The sequence below is a fragment of the Diabrotica virgifera genome, chromosome 6, assembly GCF_917563875.1.
Source record: "Diabrotica virgifera virgifera chromosome 6, PGI_DIABVI_V3a".
In the NCBI taxonomy this organism is placed as follows: domain Eukaryota; kingdom Metazoa; phylum Arthropoda; class Insecta; order Coleoptera; family Chrysomelidae; genus Diabrotica; species Diabrotica virgifera.
Window position 1 is genome coordinate 165,099,204 of NC_065448.1, and position 23,831 is coordinate 165,123,034.

At 32.0% G+C, this 23,831-nt stretch overlaps 2 protein-coding genes across 8 annotated transcripts in view; one reads left to right on the forward strand and one right to left on the reverse strand.

Annotated features, from left to right (window-relative positions):
• Positions 1–23,831, reverse strand: part of LOC114342278 (nitrilase and fragile histidine triad fusion protein NitFhit) — a 368,011-nt gene that overhangs the window by 49,185 nt on the left and 294,995 nt on the right. The window lies entirely within an intron of this gene.
• Positions 1–23,831, forward strand: part of LOC114342280 (transformer-2 protein homolog beta) — a 28,185-nt gene that overhangs the window by 254 nt on the left and 4,100 nt on the right. The window contains exons 2-4 of one of the 7 annotated variants that reach the window (XM_050654322.1): positions 4,519–4,829; positions 17,114–17,256; positions 17,450–18,147. The exons of 1 other annotated variant lie outside the window; for it this stretch is intronic. The gene's annotated coding sequence lies outside the window, so the exon portion shown is untranslated. The remainder of the gene's footprint in view (positions 1–4,518; positions 4,830–17,113; positions 17,257–17,449; positions 18,148–23,831) is intronic. 5 more of the 7 variants (XM_028293074.2, XM_028293078.2, XM_050654323.1 and 2 more) reach the window with 5 other exon arrangements.

The window sequence follows — 23,831 nt, forward strand, 5'->3', positions numbered from 1 at the left end:
TCCAATGGCCGGCAAATGAAGGTGGCGTGCTCTTTCAAAACCACTAAATGCGTTTGGCTGCCATTGTGTATTAAGTTAATTCCTAGCGAAATTTCATTTGTATTTTTAAACTGACGATTGCAAAAGTTTTGCCAAATATTAATTAGTTTTTTGTTAAGATGCAGTTAAAAGAAATTTCGTAACTAGTGACCTTGCCTAGTTCAATTCAGCTTCGCTTCGGTGCCGGTTTCGAAAAACGTGTACGGAAATCAATAGCTTCCACAGAAAAGTTTTTATATGGAAATAAAATAGGCATTGTTTTTATTTTAATAAATCGCGATTCATTTTTTTGTTTGTTAACTCCATGGCATTGAACCAATCAATCTATTGATTTTCTCGGAACTATTCGTTTTCTATTTTTAAAATAACAAAATTGAACTACAAACAGCTCGTTTGTTGGTATCCTTATCTCAAGGGAGATACTTTATCACTTAAACACAAATATTAATAGTGTAGTTTCCACAATACAGTTGTGAAATTGGAATAAAATTTTATGTATTAATTGGGTGGAATATAAAATAGTATCTTCATTAAAACTACACTAAATAATAGAATACTGCCAGCTAAAACAAACATGTTTTAATAATTTTAATATCTTAACATGTTTTATGTTTGCTAAGTTGTTCATCCATTGTATAATACTAACTTTTTGTACTTTGCCTTGGTTTCTTCTTTATTGGCTTCTCTAAACTTTCTTGGTGTAAGAAGTGGTCTCTGTCAATCTCTTAATGATTTTTAACCGAATCATCCTTGATTTTTAACTCACTTGACATTGAGTGGAAGTATTTCAATTTTAGATTGACAGTTTTCATGTTATTTTGTGCATCATGCAAATCTATTCAACACTTATATATTATTATTAGGCTCTGTAATAGTCTCATTTGATGACTGCATGCTTGTTTTTAACCTCGACCAAATAAGGTCCATCTTTACCATAAACTAGCAAAGCTGACAAAGGCATTTCTTAACACCTTGGCTGGTTATGAGACAAATAGACCTCGTATTATGGCTATAATGATGAGCGGGCTAACAACTGGCAAAATAACACATAAGATGGAAAACATAACATGTGAAATAAAGAGATTTAACTAGTAGAGTTATAAAATTATCGATAGGAACCTATAAATTTATATTACATTACATATTTCCCCACCTTTAGATTCATCAGAGGAGTATGACAACTGTCACTGTGACAACAGATTTTCATAAAATTCTCCTGTCACAGATGTTTAACCGCTTAACGTGCTTACCTGAGTTAACTCGGTTTTAAACTATGTTTCTATTTTCGCTTAACCGAGTTAACTCGTGTTTAAAATATTTGTACGATATATAAGGTGCCTACGCGTTTTAACTCCTCTAGCGCTAAATAACGGCATCCCCACTTGCATATGCCCAATACCTATGGGCAGGGGGCCGTGGCCCTCCCCCTAGCTTTTCGGATGCTTTAAACTATATATGGTTATTGAAAGTATACGAAATGTAATCTGCAACATCTTCACATCTGCCCCCCCTAAAAATTTTTATATGGGCACCTGGGCCCACTTGTTTTTTCGTTTATAATTTTAAACTTTCTACGAAGACTGCTGACTGGGGTGGGATCACAATGAGTAGAATTCTATTTTGCTGACGTCACGTTCTGCCCTGGCTGTGACGTACCTCTGTGTGTAACCCCTTGTTTTAGAGTGTATCACACTGTTAGCAATATTTGACATTATTATACTGGAATAATTGCGATTTTCTCCTCTTACTTGTAGTATTTTGTATGTAAAAAGTTACCCTTGAGTTAACTCGGGTGAGCGCATGAGGGTATTTGTTATTTTATATTTTTCTAAGAAAATATGCGTTTTTTTTTACTTTAGATTATATCTAATCTTGTGATTAGATTGTATCTAATCGTGGCAATAGTCTTGTTCGTAGTTTATTTTACTGTAATAAAATAAATAGGTAATTTTTTGACGTATTTTTGCAAATAAATGTGTGCGTTAAGATGTTAAAGGTTGGAAACTTTGTAATGTAATGTAAATTTATTATCATGTGGTTCCTATTGATATTTTTACACATCTACTAGTTTCATCTCTTTTTATTTCACATGTTATGATTTCCATCTTTTGCGTTAGTTTGCCAGCGTGCTCATCACTATATGTGCTTCTTGGAATTTTGACTCTTAACATGTGAATTTGGTACTTTAGGTGCTGTGTCCATATCGTTGTCCTAATCTGTAAACTGCGTATCTCCATAATTCTCTGAAAATGAGTTCTTACTGCCATCTGTTTCAAAAAGTCCCTACTTATCGTTTAAAAGAGGATGCACATGCATATTTTGACCAGATGAGTAAATAACGACCTCTTCGTATACACAGTATCTCCTGTGCCGCCAAATTTAGTACAGAAAATATGTAACTCCCTAGTTTGTCATACCATTCAACTGACCTATCACTGTTTAGAAAGTGATATTTTCAAGAAAAAGTTGGTGGTAAGTAATATTAAATACTTATTAAGCAATATACAAATATTAGTGATTGTGTATCTATAAAATAATTCCGTTTTACCATCTTATCTTTTAAAATGGGAGATAGTATTCGCATTAGTCATATTTAGAGATAGTTTTTTGTGTCTCCTGTCAAATTTGGATAAATGGAGTTACGCATTTTAAAGATCAGGTCAACGATATTCAGATGTTGGCAGCCATCATGTTTCTGACACCTTTCTGTATCAGCTGCTGGATGAAATAATTTTTTTTATTGTGGACTCGCACCATTTTCTAATATTATAGAGCCCTGAAAGTTTCTTTTGACCAATTCATCTCTTTCTCTTTACTTTTTCTTGTATTATAAGTAGATATGTATTTAGGTCTTCGAATTATATGGCCGAGTATTCTGTTTTTCTCCTCTCTATGATGTTTATGAGCAGATATTCTGAATTCATCATTTTAAGAATATCTTCATTGGAAGTATACGAAACCCATGCTTCTTATACTTATCTATTCATATGAAATACACACAGTAAACTTCCTAATCTAGCTCACCTGTGACTTAAACAATGCAGGATTATCAATTTTGATTTATAGGTTGAATATCTGTAAAAATTGGTGGAACTGAAAATTATTTGAATATTATGTGCCATGGACACCCTTACACATCCATGAACTGATCTATAGTCATTTGACTATATGAGTTGAAAGGGCTAAATCTAGTCATCTCATTTTTGCATTCTCATATTTCAAAAGCACTGTTTATACATACACTTCAAGATATCCACATATGGCTTATTAAGTTTCTACCAACAGCTATTTTGGATTTTGCTGAATTGTGAAATCCAATGACCTGGTAATTGGTGACACCTGCTCTCCCTGTCTGATCCCACTAGTTACGTATTTTGCAGAACAATAAAAAATAAAACTGGGAGAGCCAACTGTGATGTAGGGATGTTTCAATTTTGGTCCCAGTTGCAATTATCAAGGACCATTATGATGTTGGATTAGAGAAAGTTTACTGTATATACAATTTGAAATGTGAATATAAAAATATAAATTTTTTTTGGCTATTGTTTCTTGTATTCTTTACATGAGTATTTTTATTTGCTGTTATGTTGTACAGTACAACCTGCCACATCTGGATCTCCCCCATATCCAGACAGTTCTGCTGTCCGCATCTACAGAAATATACTGAGAAAGGCAGTCCTGCTGTTGGACAACGTGTCCCCTCATCCCAACCCCAAAGAACTAAAACATGGCGAAATAAAATGTCTTTTTGACCCCAAATGTGACATTCCTCTGTCAGCCTATGGATCAAGGTATTATAGAATCTATAAAACGTGTATCGACGAAAGTTATTGACTGCGTTGATTACTGGAATGTATGAAGGAGAAAATATTTCAGAGACTATAAAAAAAGTGGTCTTTCTGGATTGGTCTGTCGCCACATTGATCCAGATATGGCAGGTTTTACTGTATTTTCTAAATTTAATGATGGAATCCCTTTTGTTGTATATCATTTTGTGGCAAATTAAGAGCAAGATTTGCATAGAAAGTATGTTTAAATTGAGATACTGTAGTTTTGCTCACATACTAAGTTTTATTGAGAGATACTTTATATTGCCATTAATCAAGCATGTTGTTTAAAAAAAAACTTAAATTACTTTTATAATAATACCAGAAAGAGCTATTTCATAGTAATTTCTTGTTAAAACATCACGCTTTTGGAAATTATGTGGAACTAAAAAAAAAGAAGTTTCAATGTGAAACAAGAGTGGCCACAATATGTAAATTCTAACTTTCTGCTATCTGAGAGACTGTGATATATTTCAATTGTTCCGTTATCTTCCATTGTGTAAATCCAGAACATAAACATTTTAACGTAACTAAATTCTAAGAATATCTAAAATATTATTTTTTGAAACGTAACTCATAAGATAGCTCTTTTTGTACTAACCAATTGAAAGTATCAAACATTGTTTATATTGTTGGGCTTCGGTTGTTTCAGGCATGCATTAAGAAAAGTACCTCCAATTAAGATTAAGAATTTAAGCAAGTTTTAAGAATTTAGGCAAGTTATCTCCACAGCACTAAAGAAATTAAGAAAAATAAAGTCAGAGTGTTTGTCTCAATTGTATCAAGTTTAGAAGAGCGAGGATAATGGATCTCGTCATGTCCTTTTATACCCACTCAAGACTGTACAAAAAGACAAGCACTCTAGACAATCAATTCAAGACAAGTACTCATCTTAACGCAGTCAAGAAGTTTGTTTGTAGATATAAGTACATTTTTTTTGTTAAGTTTCCATTCTAAATGGTGGTGAGTATAGAAAATAACAGGGATAGGTGAACTAAATAATGAATTTTACCATTACTACTCAACTTAAAATATTGTAACTTAATATATCACTCAGCATGCCTTGGTAATGATGATCAGTTAAACATTTGAGGTCTATCCCAAAAGTATACTATCTTCATAACTTAATGTTTTATTTTTTGTTATCCAGCTCATTATATCCTTTACAGTAATCCATCCCCACTTCACTTAACCAACAGGATTCCATTGGTCCTTCAGCTGTTCAGTTTGAAGAAGTTCTAAACTTCAGTTTCTGTAATTGTCCCATTCTTTTTAATGGTGTCCATTGAAACTGAAACGATGCCCTTTGCGATGCTATAGCGTTTCGAAGAATTCACTCTGCTTACCCAAAAATGATTTTCTAATTGCCTCGCACAATCTTTTTAGAGCACGAACAAAATTACTGGTTAATTTGTCTAACCTTGTGTGCCTATTTAATCGTGAAGGTGAAGACTCTTTTGTTTCAGGAAGTATATTTTCATTATTAGCTACTATTTTAAGTTATCAATATTGATTTCTAATGAATCCTTCATGCTATATGGGAGCAACTGTAGAACACAATCGATTTATTTACAAATTTCTGAGTTAAAATTCTTTAAAGTTTTCAGATAATTACTTTCTAGTTCGAAACACTTCAATCTAATGATGATCTTCAATCATAAATCTCACTTTATACTTTCTGTGAAATTATCAAATATTGTTGTGAAAGGTATATTTTAGTAGAGGATCTGATATAAGGTCGATTTGCACCAATCTGTTTAATGGATAAAAATGATTGGATATGTAATTTGGAATGTTAACAATTACAAAAAACAAGGGTTGCCCGATCTAATCTTCTAACTATATTTAATTAATAATTAAAAAATTACATTTTTTTATTAAGTTTAAAAAAAATTCGACCCGCGCATATACTACATATTTCAGATTTTTTGGATCATTCTAAACAAAAAAGGTCTTTTGTAATTTTTCCCTAAAGTTGATTGTTTTTGAGTTATAAACAATTTAAAACTGAAAAAAGAACGTAAGATGGCAGTTTTCAATGCTCAAAAACACAGGTAAAAAATATGATTTTTGTAATCATCAAGTACATAAATTCAAGTTCAAGCCTTTTTCTATCAGGCCCCGATAAGAATTTTAGCCATGTTTTATTATGGTACATTCCATGTCAAATCACTCAGGCAAAAAATTTTGGATCTCCGATTTGTCTGAAAATTGGTATATAGCTTCTGCGGGACGTAAAAATAAAATATTTAAGGTCAAAAAATCTTCTTTTTTTTCTCAAAATGTGATTTTATGCGATTTTACAGTGATTTGGTGTTTATTTAACCCGCGAGTAGTCGCGCGGTGAGATAGAATCTCAATTTTTATGCTTTTTCGCGATAACTTGATGAAAAATTTTGCAATTTTGAAAAAATTTCGCAAGTGACTCGAGGAAGAGTGTAGTAATGCGTAGGATTTTTTTTTTCTTGTGGAATTTATGGCTTTGGGGAGAGCCAATTACCTTTAACACGCGAGTAGTCGCGCCGTTAGATAGAATCTCACATTTCATCCTTTTTCGTAATACAGTAAAACCTGTCAGTAATGGCCACTAAAAATGAAAGAAATATTGGCCGATATAGAAAGGTGACCGCTATAGAAAGGTGGCTGGCTATTGCCAGTTTTTGTAGTCTACATATAATTGGTTTGGGAAATTTTTAAACTGGCCGTTAGGACAGGTGGCCGATGTTGGCAGGTGGCCGTTAACACAGGTTTTTTTAATAAAATTGTTAGAAATATATATTTTCAATATAAAAAGTAGATAAAAATAGTACAAAATATAAATTTGTTTTAAATTCGTATTTTGAGATAGAATCTCACACGCGACTATCGACGTTACAGAAGTGAGCGCGACTACTCCCGGGTTAAACAAATTTGCATTCTCTGTCGTAAAGTATCAAAGAAAAACATAATATTTTAATAGAAAGGACTCAAAAATGTCATTATATGGCATTATAACAAGTTATTTTTAATCGAAACAAGTTTTTGATCAAATTTAATAATGTAAAAAACGTTAAAATACCGTTTTTTACATTTTCCTCCATTCCCAAAATACATCATCATCGATTTGGCTGAAAATTTGCCCACAGATATCCAAAAGATAGAAGTGGTTAGAAGGATTTGAATTATACAATACCAAAAAAGTTCCATGCAGTAATATCAGACTCAAAAGTATATATTAGTCCAGTCGGGATAGCATTTGACCTTGAATGCCGAGCTGCCCAAAATTTTATTTTTCTGATCTTTAAGGGAGTCAATAGTAGCCTAAATTTAAAATCACGAATGAATTCCTCCGTTACGTTAGCCGCCATCTTGATTTTAAAGGAGAACCTGTTTGGCTCAATATCTCCGCCATTTTTAACTTTTCGACAAAAATGGTAGGAACTGAAATTGTTCCAAATAAATCGTATTTACAATTATTACAATTTCTTTTTAACAATTTTTGTCGTGAGGTCGATATTTTCGAGTTAATTTTACTTACAGTAGACGCCTATATTTTTGACTATAATATTGCATGTAACTTTTTTGGTATTGTAATATAATTAAAATCCTTCTCACCACCTAAAGTCCTATGTTTTGTCTATCTGTGGGCAAATTTTCAGCCAAATCGATTATGATGTATTTTGGGAATGGAGAAAAATGTAAAAAACGGTATTTTTTTTTTTTTTTTTTTTTTATTCCATTTATTAAAATACGTAATAACAATATACAAAAAAAAATACAATTAAAAAAACCAAGAGCCGTAGCTATGCTGGTTTTGTGGTAACATAATAAACATAAATATAATGGTAACAGATTACATAACATAAAACTTTTTAGACTACTTTACACTGAAGGTTAAGTTTTCCTATATAGATTCATTAAAGAAATTGTATTAAAGTAAATGATTAAATTATTATTTATTATTAAATTGTTATAGAATTTTATTCAATTAAAGCTATCTGTTGTAGTAGTTAGTAAGAAGTAACTCTTTTAATTCAGTTTTAAATCTTTCTAGCCTGCAGTCTTTGATCATTGTGGGTAACTTATTATACAAAATCAGACCACTTGAGTATATACTTCTTTGTGCACCAGTAGTTCGCATTCTTACGGTTTGAAAACTACCTCCCTGTCTGGTATTATGGTCATGCACATCTTCTATACGTCTTAGAGTAATATTTGTAAGTGTTTGAGAAAGCTTAATTTGATGAATGAATATACAAACTTGTAAAATGTATAGCGACTCAATGTTTAGAATTCCTCTCTGATAGTACAGGTCGTCAGTTGGATGAAGTCTTGACAGTTGAAATATATATTTCACAGCCTTGTTCTGTAACACCATGAGAGGATGTAGCTGTTTTTGATTTGTATTACCCCAAACAATAGTTAGATATGACAAATGTGAATTTATTAAAGAGTGATAGATCATTTTACGCTGTGGGATACTTATAAATTTAGCAATTCTTCCAAGCATACCCACTGCTGGAGCTATTTTTTGACACGTGTTCAATATATGCTGTTCCCATGTTAGTCGATTATCTATGTGTAAGCCAAGGTATTTGGTAACATTTTTTTTAACGAATTTGAATTTTCCAAAATTTAACTGTAGCTCTCTGTGTTCTTCAATATTTGAAATTATTGTGTAACTACATTTATTCATATTGAGTGAGAGCTTGTGGTATCTGAGCCAGTCATCTATATCTGTCAGATCTTTTTCTACAACATATTCTAGCTTTTTGGGATCTTTGTCAGCATACAAGAGTCCCGTATCATCAGCATATAAAAATAGCGTTGATTTTAAAGGCAGATTGGAGATGGAGTTTATATAAATAAGGAACAATGTTGGTCCCAATATAGACCCTTGAGGAACTCCACATGTGATGTCTTCTGCTGTACTAAGTACATTATTACAGAGCACTTTTTGTATTCTGCCAGTCAAATAATCCCTGAGCCATACTAAGGACATACCAGTTATACCATATTGTTCAAGCACTGAGATAAGTAACTCATGGTTAACTGTATCAAAAGCTTTTTGTAAATCTAGTGATACAAATACACAGCTTAATCCTTTGTCTAAGTTACTGTATATATCTGTAATCAAATCGGTAGCTGCTGACACTGTGCTGGAATTATGTCTGAAACCATATTGTCGATTAAACCAGGCACCAGTTGTATTCAAGAAGTTTACGATTTGAAGATTTACACATGATTCTAATATCTTTGACATAGCTGTTAAGAGAGATATTGGCCGATAACTTCCTGGCTGTTTTGAGTCTCCTCCCTTATAAAGTGGTATCACTATTGCCATTTTCATAGAGCTCGGGATTGTTCCAGTGACAAGAGAAAGGTTAACTAATTTAGTTATAATCGGTAGAAGCTCCTCTTCAAACTCCCTGATAATATCAACACCAAAGCCATCCCAGCCAGGAGATTTGCCTTTTTTTAGTTTTCTTACAACCTCTTGAACATTAATTTCTAAGACTTGTTGCCATTCAAATATATATTCTTTTGGTGATACATTTATTGGAGTGCTTGTTGAAGGTGTTATGTTTTTTGACAGAGATTTTCCTACTTGTGAAAAATATTTGTTTAATTGGTTTGATAGCTCCTCAGATTTATTATATATCGAGTTCTGATAGTGTAGTTCATGTATTGTTATTGTTTTTTTTGTATTTTCGGCATTATGAATAAGGTGATTGATAGTTGCCCATAATTTTTTACTATTGCCTTGTGCATCGGATAATTTATTCGTGAAATAGTCTTTTTTTGCTTTGCCTACTGCTTTCAGTAGTTCATTTTGCACGGACTTATAAACATCTTGTAAGAACTTACTATTAGGGAATTGTCTATGCCTTCTATAATGAAAATCTCTTTTTAAAACAAGGTTATGTAATGTGACATTAAACCATGGTGCACTTTTTTGTCGAAATCGATTTTTAATTGTTTTTGTATTAAGATTATTTAAATAAACACGTAATATTTCATCACATAAAGAATCAGGTTCATTCCAAATCTGATTTTGCAAGCTGTATATTTCATTTTTGAATTTCTGTTTGTTTAAAGTTGTTACTGTATAATACTTGTCAGTGGTTATAAATGATGTGTTTTTTACCTTTAATAGCTGCAGTTGATGATCACCGAAACCTTCATCTACTATATATAACGTTGCATCAAAGTTTAAAGTGTTTGTCATCACATAATCAATACATGTAGCCGAATGATTGGTGATTCTGGTAGGGTTAGTTTTATTTAATATACTAAAACCGTTGGACACAATTGTTTGACAAACTAATTTTTGTGGGATACTCTCTTGAATAAGGTCTATGTTAAAGTCACCTAGTATCCAAACTGGAATTTTTTTATTCACAAATATGTTTAGTGCTGTATCCAGTGCATCAAAAAGTTCATTGCAGTAGAAATCTTGAGGTCGATATACTCCACCCACTATAATACTTCTATCGATCTGTAAAAATAACATTGAACACTTTTTATTATATCTGTAGACTTCTGAGTACTCGTAACAGCTTTTAACAAATAACCCTACACCACCACCTTCTTTATCCCTACAAACAAAAACTGAACTATAAACCATTCACATTAAAATATGTTTCTTCACCCATTTTAACGTTTTCTACACTATAAAATTTGATCAAAAGCTTGTTTTGAATCAAAGTAACTTGTTATAATGCCATATAATGACATGTTTGAGTCCTTTCTATTAAAATATGTTTTTCATTGATACTTTACGATAGAAAATGCAAATTTGTATAAATAAACACCAAATAACTGTAAAATCGCATAAAATAACATTTTGAGAAAAAAAGAAGAATATTTTTTGACCTTAAATATCTTATTTATACGTCCCGCAGAAGCTATATACCAATTTTCAGACAAATCGGAGGTCCAAAATTTTTTTTGCTCCAAAATTGAGTGATTTGAAATGGAATGACCCTATAAAACATACTTTTTTAATTGTTCATGAGGAAGGTTTCTTATGGGGAGATGGGCATTAACAACTAAAAAACAATGTTTCATAATGAAATAAGTCCAAAAGGCTTATCAAGAACTGATAGATTAAGGTTTGAACTTGAATTCAGGTACTTTGTAATTTCAAAAATGATATTTTATACTGAAATTCGTCAGCTTTCATTCTTTTTTCGGTTTTAAATTTTTATAGATAGAAAACGATCAACTTTAGAGAAAAATTACAAAAGACCTTTTTTGTTTAGAATGACCTAGAAAATCTGAAATAATATCTGCCCGGGTTGATTTTTTTTTATTTATGAAAAAAGTCATTTTTCAATTATTAATTAATTATAGTTAGAACAAGATTAGATCGGACAACCCTTGTTTTTTTGTAATTGTTACATGCTAAATTACATATCCAATAGTTTTTATCCATTAAACAGATCGGTGCAAATCGACCTTATATCGTATCTTGTCTTAGACTATTTGTAAACAGATTTTTAATGTTTTGTGCATACATTCATCCCCAAAAGATTTTTGCTTTTGAATAGTTTCTACAAAACTTTTTGAGTTTAAAGCAACCTCAAAAGGCTCAACATTCTCAGTTGCTCATATATTTGTGATTTAAAGCACAACGAAATGAGACGATTGCAAAAAAGACAATGTAAACAAAAGTTTTTATTACATGCTTTTCCAACTGGTATACACAGGGATGTTGAATTACAAATCTCTCTATGGAGTGTAATCATTTGGGTGCGAAGTGATTAACGAAGGTTGGATATTTTTGGGACTGATCTTGTGTGGTGCTGTTTTGTAAGTAGTAATGGAGACATCTCACCAATCAAGAAGAGTTTTGGAATTAAACATGAATAAATGTGAAATTTTAATGGAAATTCCATAAAATCCGTGGAACAAATAATCCTAAAAAACACTTGTGAATTCTAGAATTGCCATTTTGATACAAACATTTTTTCTTCTAAATTATAGTTTTCTTATTGCTACAATACAATTATATACACCAACCAACAATTTTAATTTGTGTTCCTATATGCTGGAAGGTTTTCAAATTTAAATTTTTGGTAGAATCTCTCAAACCCTATCCCATACTCAAAATATGTGGATTTATAACTGTATGTTGGTGATTTGACAAAAACGAGAATTAATGCTTTCAAAGAAATTTTATTTTTTAACTTAATCTACTTTTTATCAGTATATTTCATCCAGCATTATTACAATGCCATTATCACTTCTCCATAGAATTCCTCTGGAAATTCTGCAACTTCTCAGCTACTGCTGAAATACAGATCAATTGAATTTCTGCATTGCAAAACACTTGTGGGCAGGTATATTGATCCTGAATATGTACTAATTTAAGGAAGAAAATTATATAAAATTACAAATAATTTGCAATTTTGATTCCTTTTGGCGTTTGTGTAATTTTACTCTCTTATTCCCTTATTTCTTTGCCATTTCATTGTCCATTTTCGAGTTACTTTTTTAATTCTTTTCTGTATATCTTTTATTTTCTGTACATAGCACTAACATTTGTCAAGTTAGTCATTTAACTAATTACTAGAATAGTTATAGGGCGGGAGGTAGCTAATTTGATGGCATGCATACCAACTAAAAAGCATAACTAAGAGTCCTAAAGGTCAACTACTTCATTAGATGACATCGAGTAAAAAAGTTGTAAAAAATATTTTAAGAATGTTCATATTGTTCATCTCTTTCTCTCTAATGGCGATATAGTCCCAGTCACACACTGGCCTTCCACATCATCTGTCTGCTCCCCTCCAGTTATCCACCCTCAATATTTCTCTAGGTTCTTTCTTTGTCTATCAACCTCTTCCTTGGTCTTCTTGCTGACCGACGTTCCATCATAGTTCCACTAAACATTCTACTAGATGGTCTGTTAGCGAATGGGGGATTGTTCTGAAGAAGGCTTTGGCTCATAAAGAGCTGTAACGCCACTGATGATGATGATAATGGTCTGTTATCCTTTCTTATAAGATGACCTGTCTAGGACAATCTTTGTATTTTTGCACAATTTGCTGTAGCTGTAGAGGGTTCGTTGTAATATTGATATAACTTGTGGTTGAAGTTTTATCCACACACCATTGTAAGTGACTCCCAATGCCTTTCTTTTAATCGTATATACTAAAACAGTTCATGGTTTTTTCTGTAATTATCCATGTTTCTGCTACAAATGTGGTCACTGGTAATATGATGGTTTTATATTTTGAACTTTACTTCTTTATGGATGTGTTTGTATCTAAACACCTGTGACAAAGATGTATTCACTTCTAACACGCATTATCCTCATCCGCCACCATCCTCATTATCTATACGTCCAGGTAGGTGAGCTGTTTTATAACTTCTTCTATTCTCAAATCTTTGTTCATACTGTTACAAAATTCATGACATGGTTTTTAAGAAACATTTTTAACTTCAGTATTATCTGATGGTTCAGGTGCATATTTAATTAGGTGACATCATTTTTGTTAATTTGCATCATGAGTGTTACACATTCTGCCCTTCCGATACGGATCAGATTCACCAGCATATTCCATTCTAAGTACCATGTTCATTTAGTATTTTAAACTATGTTACTGTATTAGTACTTTTTGTTTTTCTGTCCCGGCCCAGGCTCCGAACAGTCATTTGTTAAAGTATTCTACAGTGCAGCGAGTGTGAGTTGGCCGCCTGCCCCACTTGGCTATCTGACTTACTTTTTTCATATGATCCATCTTAGAATTCTAGATCTTGTCCTGAATGATTAGAAACAAACAGTGGTAGTTTCTATCAATGCTTTTATCTAATAAAACTAATAATAGATCCACCACGGATGCTACAATAATTGTCAATCTGCTGATTATTGAACATACACTACTAAAAATTAAATTTATTCAGTATAAAATGCAGCGCTACCCCCCGCTCTATAAGTTCGTGCCATATGTTGGTGTATATAAAATAAAAAAAGTAAACATGAATTGTTCATGACAAGCTAGTTTATGTTGAGTACTCGTTTATATTCAGTTAAGGTTATTAATTTTTTTGACTTAATTACTTAAATACTGATGTGTCATTTGAGTTTTAATTATATTGTAACAAATATTGTTTATTTAAAGTATATGATTGAGTTCCATAACACAACTATAAAAATTTCCCATATCTTCATCTAAAGTTACACATAATTCTTGTAAAATCTCTAAGTACCTTTTTGAATTAACGCCAAGCCATAACTCAAGGAGAATTCACTTCTTTTTGCATGATTTCATGAGGATTAGCATCGGCCCAATAAACGCAGTTGTACTTATTTACCCTGACATTAACACTCTCGCCGCCAATAATATTTTAAATTATTTTGTCGTGTGCCAAAACTATACCAGCATTCTAAGTGAAACGCTGCAAGTGGTATAAGAAGCAAATGAAACGCTGCTTCTCAATACAGAAGGTACATTGTTCGTGCTGGACAACCCGAACTTGCCCAGAGGGAGAACGCTTGCACATTACAAAATCGAGCGTTCGCGGAGGTCGATTTTTTTCCTCTGAACACCGTAAGGATTTTTAATTCGGTGTTCGCGCAGTACAGAAAAAAGATCCTGAACGTATCCGGGATACCCTCTCGACGTTCGAGGATTTTGTTTCGGATTTTAAGTTCGCACAGGAACACAAAATATTTGGGAAGAATTTCTTGACATTCTGACCATTATTCTGTTCTTACTCTGTCCAATTCTTAACCTAAAATATTGTTTTGTTAAACAACTTGTAGATGTAGATTCTGGTTTTTAAAGTTTTTAAATTATGTAAAGTGTTGTATCATTTCAATATTCTTCAAACAAATTTTAATATTTTTTATATTAAAGCTTTTTTAGTTGTTTTTGTCAATGTTTTCCATTTAATTAGTATGTGTATAAATAAGTAGGTACCTTTTCTAGTATTATTATCTTATTACTTTTCATTCGATAATTATCTATTACAGTAGTATTACAATAAATTGTACTGTTTTTACTTAATTTCTTGTATCTAGATGACCTTGTACCTACCTACATATTCTTGTGGTTTATTTTTTAGTTTAATATATGAGTTAAATTAGTCTCTTATTGAATAATGAATCATAATCATAAACAACACATCAAACTTATTCTGAAACTATTTCTTGTGTCTTGTTATGTTTCATCATTTTTGCGGTGTAATACACCACAACACAATGCCACAACCTATCAAATTCAATATATCAAAATTGGAAATGATTGCTTTACTAAATTATTCCTTCCTTCAGATAATGTTCAACCCCCAGGAAGTTAAAGGTAATTTTTATATCTAAATAACAAGCTGCAATTTCCAAGTAACTCAACAATCTTTTACTCTACAAAAATTAAAGCCGGATTTCGGCGTGGAAATACCAAATTATATTGTCGAAGCTATGCAAATTTTTAACTTCTAAGAAAGGCATTGAATAGAAAGTTAATCCTTTGCCTGCTGCTGTTATTCTCTTTCTCTTTGTTGAAATACAAACAAATATAAATTTGTTGCATTTGCATTTTTTGTTGACATTGATTTCGAAATAAGGGACAAGAAAAGGCTTCCTTGTCTAACCTTAATGTATGGAACCCCTCGAATCCGAAAATTGTTTGTGGAGCGAAAAATCCTGAACATGTCCAGGATAAGTTTATGTTGATGCCTGCGCCTTGGAAACTAATCCCGAACTTTGAATACGTTCGGGTTATACAGCGCGAATACTACTAATGTTACACTTGGCGGCGAGAGTGTTAACCTTAAAATTGTTCTCTGTCACTCTACACTCTAACAAGATTCATCTCACAAAAAGGGGGCTGCTCTCATGGTAAGGAAACAATTGCAGAAATATATGCGCGGCCAGCAGACCTGAGGTTCCTGCTCCTGCAGCAAATGCGCACGGTAATGCTGAACGTGGGAGACAGATTTGGAATTCGCGTATGCGTCGTCTTCTAGGACGCCAGCTGACTTTTAAGGATGCCCACCCCTGTATGACAAAATAAATTATGCTATTTTCTGAACTTCTCGCAAAAAAATCCATTTACTGTTTGCACTAAAAACTATTCATTGAAACGTATAAATAAAATCTCCCTTCTATTTGACTTTTTAATTGCATAATTTTACCGTCTAAATTACCCTTCAAGCATAACGTAAATTTGTAGTTTTATTTTATAATGTTTTTTTTTTGCTCTATTAGATCAAATTGTTGTGCTTTTTAATGATTTTTGCAGTGGTGTTATGGTACTCCCACGCCGCCTACTTTTTTCTCACTTTTGCCTGTTAAATTTTTATTATTGAAAATCGAATCAAGTTTGATAACCCAACTACTGTACTCTATTACTTTGTTCGCTATGAAGCACTCTTAATATGAATGTTTCATTTTCTTTTGTTTTTGATATGTAAAAGAAAAGGTTGAATTCAGTCTATTTTTAGTTTTACTTATTTTCGTATAGACAACAATATACTGTTGGTGTGTGACACAGTGAAGTATCAGTTGGATTATATTTTGAAAGTTCTGTCGTAGGTAACTTTTGTTAACTCGGAATAATATCGGACCCCTCTTTCTAATATTTTTTTTAATTTTTAACTAGATTAATGATCTTGTATTTTGCCAATTTTTTTTCACCTTTGATTACAATGTATGTAAATACCCATACAAAGATTTGCTTTGTGTAGGTATTTCACAATACACACTAATCATATTTATTATTATGATGTAATTTTAATTTTCACTTATTCGCTAAGCACTATTTTGTAATTCAGTATTATCTGGGCTTTTACGTCCGAGTTTCGTAACCATACATTGTTTTATTGGTATACAGTCCCTAGTCTAGATTTGCTTCATCTGTGATTGCAGCAGACATCAGATGGTGTGTCAAGTGTTTTACTGACTGAAGGTGCTTCTCACATTAATAGTCCTCTCTGCTGAGTCTGAACCATTTATCATTATCCGGCTAATCTAATCATCTTGTTTCATTCACCCTGTCTTGGTAACTGCTGTTCTATTTTAGGACATACTTGCAAATATGTGTATTATGTATAGTTTTGAAAAGTAAAATTTTCATATTTGTGTCATGATATAGTAATCAAAAAGTTTCTGTTGCTATTAGAACACTTCATTGAAACTTTCATAGCTTGTATTCGTTTTTTGGTTGTTTTATCAAAAGTAATACAGAAAAAGCTGGGTTATCTTATTTTATTTATGTAAAATGCAAAAAAAACTAATCAACTACTTTTGGCCAAAATAGGGCCAGTTTTGTCAAGTTTAGAAACAAGATTTGGGCAAGAGGTTCGTAAGAGGGAAGAATAGAAGAAAGCAACTAATACAGTTTGTAGCATTTTAGAAAAAAAAATTAGAAGATAACTTGAAAACGGAGACTAAACTTTAATGGTAAGTCTCTGATTTTCCTAAATATAAATGTTACAATTAAAGGTCCCCATTTGGTATGTGTGTATGTATAGCTGATTTGTATGTGTTCTTGCATATATGTTGAAAGTACCTGTCCATTATCCTAAATCCTGTCCATGGTTACTTGCTGAGAGGTTGTCTGTCAGTACATATTGACAAGTTTGATATTTTTTAGGAAGAACTATCAAGTTTATTATCATTAACACCTTTTATTCTCGGTAACAAGTATGTAAAAGCAAATATTATTTATGGAGTAGAAAAAATAATGTTTGTTCCACTTCTGTCAAGAAGACAGAATGAAATTCAAGCTGGTTAAATTAAATAAAAGATTCTCTTGTCTAATGAATTGCATTGAAGATATCTTCACCTGATTGTCACATGCCTGTCGAAAATATCTAGCTATATCAGAATAATAAGGACTTTCATAAATTACGAAAAATTAACGAAGCAAAGAAAACTGTTTGAAAATCAATTAAGAAACATTCGGAAAGGCCAATATTTTGTTTTTTTGTGTTTACATAAAATCTAAAGATATATAAATATTACATTTATATGTACGGATTTAAGAAAATGAAACCTGGTATTCAATATGTAATTCCGAAAAATATCACATAGAAATAAAATTTATTATACATACAAACATAATCTGATGTCTTGAAGTATCCTATATTGGAAGAATGTTCAAAATATTGCTTTCATGTGTTGCATAAAGAAATATTCTGGAACACTGCTATTTTCCTCTTTTCTATGAAAATTTTTTGTCACTTACATCTCTCAGATGAAACGTAAATATGAATTAACAAGAACATACAAGATAGCTCAAAAAAGTATGAAGCATACGAAAATCACCAGCTATGCAAGACGTTCACTGACGTAAGTAAAAATACTGTATTTTTTTGAGCAATGTCTTGTTTATTATTTATTGTAAATAATAATCATTAAATTTTAATTGATTTATTTTTACTGTTATTTCTTCAATGTAATTTTTTTCAATAATATTGATAATATGCTTTTATATTTTAGTATAGAGTTAAATAATTTAGTTCAACGTTTGTAAAGACTATTTTTTTATCTATGAACATTTTGAACCGTTTGGCAATCATGTTAATATTTTTATTATGTTAATGCTAGGCCACTTCTACTCATTTCGTTATATAGATGTCGATTTTTCTCCGTGGAAACGTGAATCTATATACTATGCATGATTTAGAGTTGGGTCAATCCATATCAGATCACCCAGTCAGTGTTGCTCAACATTTTTAATTTTCCTGATTCTTTTATCATGGATTCCCTATAGGTAGATATTCACAAAAATCAATTTGAAAAAATTTTGTAAGCCATATTTTTTTTTGGCAGCCATTTTTAACATGACTGCTCGACGAATTTAATGAAAAACGGGGTTTGCGAAAATTTTAATTGCCAAGTCATTTTTCAAGATATCAGCATAATCTAAACACCAGTGTGTTCAGCATCAAATTCCCTTCAAAAATGTTATTTAAATTTGTTCAGCATCAAATTCCCTTCAAAAATGTTATTTAAATTTCTCTATCATTAAAGAAAGTCAATAAAACTTTCTCCAAAACTTCGGAAAGAATTTAGCAAAATCGTTCATTTTTAACCTTTTCACTGCGGGAACCGGAAATACACGTAAAATAATTTCGTGCCCGTACAACGGGAACCGGATAAATACGCGTAACCTTTTTCGGCATTCGCTGCGGCTACCGTATGAATCAGATATTGTTTGCGTATTGTATGTTGCCTATAGAAGAGAGTTGGCATATTTTATCAAAATTTACAATACATTTAAAATTTTTATACTTTACTGCGGGAGCCGTACAAATCCGCACCTTTTTGTACAGGCGCGCACTCTGGAGAATTTACTTGTAAAATCTTAGGATTTCCCTTCGCCGTATTTATATAGGATAGTGTTTATCAGCTTATTTCATTTTAGTTTAAGAATTCAATTGTGTGAATTACAGCTGCTAATAACCCGATTATTGACTTTAAAAAAAGTACAAGAGCGGTATGACCGGTAGTTTGATAAATAATCTAATAAAAATAATAGTAAATAATCTGAGATTTTTGGGTTGCATTTTCAAGAATTTGTGTTTGTAGCATTTAGCATCCAAATGATTGCAAATAAGGGCCGAAAATTGCAAAATATGTATCCGGTTTTGCCACTCCTAATAAAAGTCGGAAAAATCTTCAAAAACAAAATTACAAACAGTTGAACAAGGTCTGTTACGTCGACAAATTATTAATTTTCAAGAATCTAACAACAAATGACAACATCAACAACAGTTACTTCTACAAAATTGCAATTACAGTCCTGAATACACTGTATTAATACACTGCGCGAACCGTATTTATACGCCATAGTACTACATCGACTGACTGCGGCAACCGGATTGATCAGCACAGGCATGAAACAGCCGTACCAGAGACCATATTACTCTTATAACTAGCCGCAGTGAAAAGGTTAAGGCCATTAATTCTTAGGAAGGAGAAGTATCTCACAAATAATAATTCATTTCTGTGTTGAATACATACTCAAAATACTACCAGCAGCATAAGTTAGTCTTGAGAATCAACTCCTTTTTTCCCTACTTTTCAAAAATGGCCAAAAGCACGTTAATGACATTTTTCAAAGGTCAATATCTGAAAAGGGACTGAATGAAAACAAGTGAAAATTTTATTAAATGTTCTTTATACTGATAAGAATATATAAGAATATCTCACAAAAAAATTATGACAGACTTAACTATGTTTTGAGTTATAGAGTTGCGAATTCCAATTCGCAAAATTTTTCTTTCAGTTTAGTAATGAGTATGTCATACTCACTAATTGAAGTTTCTACAGCATTTAAATTCTGAGTTTCTAAGTCATTATAGAATGATTCTTCCAACTTTCGCTTGACCGTGCTCGTAATTTTGTCAGTTTTTCTTTGCAAAGCTGACATTCGTTGTTCTTTGTTAAGCTTTGTTATTTTACATAAAGGAGACAATTCCAAAGTTTCACAAATGGATTCCACTTGATGCAACGGATTCTCCTGTACTAATTCAAAAGGACCAGGAAGAAATTCAGGATCATTTTGAACATTTTTTGTCTCTTTTTTGGGCAATTTTTCTACAAATATATTTGTTGGACATAGAACCTGTCCAGGAATTAGTTTAACATCCACATTTTTACTCTTGGAAAGGTGTTCAATTAGTATTTTACGCAAACCATTTTTAATTGGCCTTTTATGACGACTAAATGAGTCACAACATTTTCCCCAAAAATGTGGTTGTACTTGTCTAAATATTTATCTCTGTGGTAATGGCAGATATTGGTAATTTCATTTGAAATTCTTAATTTGAGCAAACATTGTTCTGCAGTTGGCAAGTCACTTACACTAATAAAATTTTCAGACACTTCTTTCTTGTAGTGTTGTTTATGACACTGTTCACCCACAAAACAACTCATACTGAATAATTAAACAATCAATTAAATAACATTACTAATATAAGTAAATTTAATTAAGCACATCAATGTAGTGATACAATTCCAAAACTGCACTAACAGGACATGTTCACTAGTCAAATAACTATCACCAACTGAGCCTCATCAATACCAAAGCAATGGTGATTGAGGTGGGGGGGGGGGGGTGTTCATGTCTCCACTTGCAGAGACATGTAGGTGCAGGTGTTATTAAAACTAATAATAAAATATAGATTTTAGCATCATTTAATTTTGAAAATTAAGATAATTTTAGCCTTGAGTTGCAAATTTAGCATTGCACGAGTGTATTAAAAAGTTAGCGTTTTTATTGAAATTCACAACTCTATAACTCCAAACTTAGTTGAGTCTGTCATAATTTTTTTGTGAGATATTCTTATCAGTATAAAGAACATTTAATAAAAATTTCACTTGTTTTTATTCAGTTCCTTTTCAGATATTGACCTTTGAAAATTGGCATTAACATGCTTTCGGCCATTTTTGAAAAACTGTAGGGAAAAAATGAGTTGATTCCCAAGACTACAACTTATGCTGCTGGTAGTATTTTGAGTATTCAACACAGAAATAAATTATTATTTGTGAGATACTTCTCCTTCCTAAGAATTAATGGTCTTAAAATGAACGATTTTGCTAAATTCTTTCCGAAGTTTTGGAGAAAGTTTTATTGACTTTCTTTAATGATAGAGAAATTTAAATAACATATTTTTGAAGGGAATTTCATGCTGAACACACTGGTGTTTAGATTATGCTGATATCTTTAAAATGACTTGGCAATTAAATTTTCCGCAAACCCCGTTTTTTCATTAAATTCGCCAAGTCGTCATTTTAAAAATGGCTGCCAAATAAAAAATATGGCTTACAAAATTTTTTCAAATGGATTTTTGTGAATATCTACCTATAGGGAATCCATGATAAAAGAATGAGGAAAATTAAAAATGTTGAGCAACAAATTATATTTATATTGGGTGATTTAAAATGGATTGACCCAGTTAGTAGTAGTCTTCTGTTGGCATTTAGACCACCATATTAGTGGGTCATACGTAATCGTAGGTCTGACTACAGTCATATGTATAGAAAGTACATCTGTTGGTGTTTCATACCGCACGTTTTCCCACATCTCCTTCAACATGTCCAAAGGAAAAACTTTGCCTTGTTGGTGTTTCATACCCCACGTTTTCCCACATCTTCAATATGCCCAAAGGAAAAACTTTGCTTTGTTGGTTATTCTTTCCAAATATGAATTCCATGTGAGCCGCTTATCTAGCTAGGTATTTGACCTCATTCGTCTCTTCGCAGTTTCTCCATAAAAAGCGGACATCCAGATATTATCTAGGTTCCGTCTGCCTGTGAAACTGACTACTACTATTTTATTAGTGATTTTTTCTGTCATATTACTTAGTGGAGTGAGCAGAAGAGGCAGGTTCGGAGCACAATTTAAGGACCAGGTGGAAGACGACTTATCAGTATTAAGAGTGAGAAATTGGAAAACCAAGGTGAAGGATAGGAAGGAATGAAAGCTGATTCTAGAACAGGCCATGACCTACCATGGTTGTAGAGCCAATGATTATTATGAAGACTTACTAAGAATTGGTAATGTTCTTTGAAATGTGTTGGATAAGGTATTACCATATTTTTCTCTTACCATAATGACTAGATCATCCGTATAGGCCTGCACTTCTACCCTCTGGGAGGAAACGCTTCTCCGGCTGTTTTGACCAAAATCTTCTCTACTGACAGGTCTATTAAAATCCTTCAACCCTATTTTCCAGTATTGCTTTGATCCAGTTGCATAAGGTATGGTCCTTCTAGAGTGCTATGTATTAAGAGTATGAGTCAAAAATGAAAATTTTTAAAGTCTTTTTTACCACTGATGAAATAACTATTACAACTAAATATCAAAATGGTGACGAAATGTGATCAATAAATTAGTAATTAACTATTTTACTTTCTACTTTGGTAATACCTTATTAATTATATAATTCAAAATATAGAAGAATCCCGAAAAATCTTTTTTATGACTTATACCCTTAGTACATAGCACGTTAGATTCATGAGCATTTTTCAGTGCGTCACAAATGATAGAAAAAAAGGTAAGTCCGTGATAATACACATTTATAACATTTATTCTAACATGACATTTTAGTTAAATCTGACAGTTGTCACATTTTATTTGCAATTTGGCAAAAAAACAAATCACTTGTTTATTGCATTTATAAAAATGGTATTTTCTTTGATTTGTATAGTCTTGTAAATTGTACAGATTATATTCTTAGTTGTATAATTCGTAAATTATAATTTTCGATTATAGCGCCATCTATGGACAACTAGAATAAATGTTATAAATGTCTGTAATCACCGACGCGCCTTTTTTCTGTCACATACAATTTAATGCGTTAGAAAGAAATCGAAAAACTGTGACGCACTGAAAGATGCTCATGAGAAAAATAATATCTGATAACTCAATAATCTGTGGATTATTAATGGACTAAACTAATGGATTTAACTACTTCGTCCAGTGCTGTTTCTGTTGATATTCCTTTTTGATAACATAAAGTATTCCTAAGTTTTTCTTCTGGTGATCCGCTTGTTCTCAGTAATTTGTTACATACATTGACATTCCTTTTGTTCGATAGTTCTTTAAATTCCGATATAAAATCATAAACTGACAACGGTGCGCCGATAATGTACAACTGTATGCACCAAGCATTTTCATGAAGCAAAAGTAGAACTTACACTTTTCTATGTTTAGGAAGAGAGAATAAGTTTATCCAATTTCTTTGTTCTACACACGACCAGCTGAGTTTTTGACAGTTGTATTTTTTTTATAATACTTCGTTGCTTTAAAATGTCAGCCACTTAGTACACAAAATTATTGCACCTCAAAAATATTTCTCAAAAGTGTTGTCCCTTTTTTTATCAAGCCGTGTATCAATCGGTCATACTTCAGCCACTTATTGTACATCTTCCATTTATTCATGATACCCATTCCATAATTCCGCCTCTCAACCAGCTTGTACAGGTATAGTGAATGGGTGCCATATTTTGTTTGGTAGTTATAA